Genomic DNA, 2,803 nt, shown 5'->3' on the forward strand with positions numbered 1-2,803 from the left:
ATTGAAAACACTCGCTATATCATATGCAGATATGAAACGGCACCGGAGACATTTAGAAGATGTTGGCGACCGGCAAACAAAAGGAAGAGTTGCTGAATGTGTGCACGAACATTTCGCAGACATTGCAACTTCATCTTTTTCTGAACAGGATAAGAATGTCGCAAATGAAGTAGACAACACAAGCAGTGATGTCACGGAGGCTTTAAATCAAGAGCATGTAAACCCTACAAATGCTTTTGCAAGCACGTCAGCTGTAGAACAGCCGAGATTGGCCAGCAATGTTGATTGATATGTGGGGTTTAACGTCCCAAAACCACTATATGATTATGAGAGACGCCGTAGTGGAGGGCTCCGGAAATTTAGACCACCTGGGGTTCTTTAACGTGCACCCAAATCTGAGCACACGGGTGGCCAGCAATGTGGCAGAAGTTCAGGTTGAAACAACTTATGAAGAACAGTCGAGCTTGGGCCTGTGAAACTAAAGCTTGTGCATCTCATCTAATGCTGCTGCTGAAAATATTGAAGAAGCACCCCCCGGAGTTACCCAGTGACTCACGAAGCCTAATGGGGACGCCGAGCTCTTGCGCGTTAAGAAAAAATGGGGGCATCTGGTTCATACCACTACTTTGGTATTAAATCAGCACTGGAACAAATTATACAAGCAGGCAGCATCACAAGTGATACCATCGCACTTCTGATAAATATTGATGTACTTACCATTGCAAAGAGTTGAAGCAAACAGTTCTAGCCAATATTGGCATCTGTTGAAGAGTCCAGTGATGTCAAGCCATTTGTCATTGCCTTGTTTGTTGCAAACACAAAACCTGAGAGCCTCCAGGACTATTTTAGTGATTTTATTGCATAAGTGAGCAAGCTGCAAATGGAAGGCTTCACTCAAGATGACAAAACGTTTACAGTTCAAGTACGTGCATTTGTCTGTGATGCACCTGCAAGGGCATTCTTGAAGTGCATCAAAGGCCATGGAGGCTAACACAGTTGCGAGAGATGCACTCAAGAAGGAGTTTATTCTGAAAGCTCTCGGAAAGAAATTCTTCCAGAGCTCAATGATTCACTGCGAACTGATGAAGCATTTCTGAACCAAGATCAGGAAGAGCACCATCGTGAACACTCACCATTAACCGAGTTAAAGATTGGCATGGTTAGCAATTTTCCACTGGATAACATGCACCTTGTGTGTTTATGGGTTGCGAGGAAACTGCGAGGTGCTAATAAATTTGCAGAAGCACACACCTCGGGAAATGGCCTGTAAGCCCCGAAGTCTTTGCGAACTGGAAAGATGGAAGGCTACTTCGGACCTGTGGTGCTATCAGGGCGAATCGAAAAATGGTATTACCAGCATTTCATGAAGCTAAGTGTGGCATTGTCTATCCTCGCAAGCCCTGAGCTTTGCCACCTGCACCTAAACTTTGCCAAAAATCTTCTCCGAGAGTTTGTCACTGATGCTGGATGTCTTTATGGAGAGGGTGTTTACGTTTACAATGTACATGCACTTGTACACCTTTCTCATGATGTGCAGAAGTTTGGCAATCTTGACTCATTTTCAGCATTCTCATTTGAGAAATTTTTGGGTCAATTGAAGCGCGACTTGAAATCTCCAAATCGACTGCTTCAGCAAGTTGTGAAGCGCTTGTGTGAGCGCAGAGCGCAATCAGAGTGCCGTGTTCAAAACAGCACTCCCAGCACAGCAAGTAACTTTGCAGAAGCTACATGATTCTGGACCTACTCCTCCAGGTTTTCAGGGATAACAGTTTCACTGCATAGCTTTTTCAGATGTAGTTCTTGAAACAAACACTACTGACTCATGTCTTCTTATGAAAGACGGGATCATTGTGATTGCAACAAGTTGGCTATATTGCAACAAAAGGGTATTGCGATTACCAGCTGGTAATGGCTACAGCAATTCAGAGTTTGCGAAGTACATCCCAAACGTACTTCTTATAGCTGTAACGTGTCATGCAAGAAGCACGGCTAAAACCCTTGTATATGCTTAATGAAACAGTTATGCTCAGAACTATATTATATATACTGCACAAGTCTACTGCCAGTGTACTCCGCGTAGCTCCGGCAGCGCTGCAAGGTATCTGCTTCTATTCAATGATATAGGGGTCAAAAGCTTTAAATTTTGAAGTGCGGTCATGTGCAAGCAGGCAGCAAGTGACAACATATATCATCGAAGAACTACAATGGCACTGTCAAATGTGCTGTGGACTAGGAAGGTAGCACTATTGTTCATTATTGGTGGTTGGACGACATTCGAGTTTTTAAAAGCAGCTGCTGCGAACATGTACTTTACAGAGCACTTACAAGGCTACGTGCATTAATTTTGCCCCGCCGCAGTGGTCTAGAAGCTAAAGTAGTCTGCTGCTGACTCACAGGTTGCGGGTTCGCATCCCGGCTGCGGCGGCTGCATTTCCGATGGAGGCGGAAATGTTCTTGCTGAATTGCTGCTGGTGAATGAAGGTGAGCATACCATTGTGCGACCGTGCCGCGAAATCTCTTTTCTGCGTGACGCCCGACCACGAGCAGCTGATTCAGAAAGTGAAGGTTGCAGCACGACGCCAACGAAATGCGTGGCCGTGGGCTGCCTGAACACGTATGCCATGGCCGGAACCAGCTTTCACATTTTTCCGAAAGGCGTAAAGCTTCGAAAGCTGTGGACGATCGCAGTCAGGCGAAACAATCAGGAGCCTTCAAAGAGAGCCGTACTTTGCTCGGCACACTTCAAAGATGATGACTATGTGTACGACCGGTCACTCTTCACCCAAATGCCGCTAGAGATGAA

The 2,803-nt window shown here is 45.5% G+C and overlaps 1 pseudogene; it reads left to right on the forward strand.

Annotated features, from left to right (window-relative positions):
- Positions 1 to 417: 417 nt before the first annotated feature.
- On the forward strand, positions 418 to 2,012 carry LOC142803058 (uncharacterized; annotated as a pseudogene).
- Positions 2,013 to 2,803: the final 791 nt, after the last annotated feature.

This window comes from Rhipicephalus microplus, chromosome 3, assembly GCF_043290135.1.
Source record: "Rhipicephalus microplus isolate Deutch F79 chromosome 3, USDA_Rmic, whole genome shotgun sequence".
NCBI classification, from domain to species: Eukaryota; Metazoa; Arthropoda; class Arachnida; order Ixodida; family Ixodidae; genus Rhipicephalus; species Rhipicephalus microplus.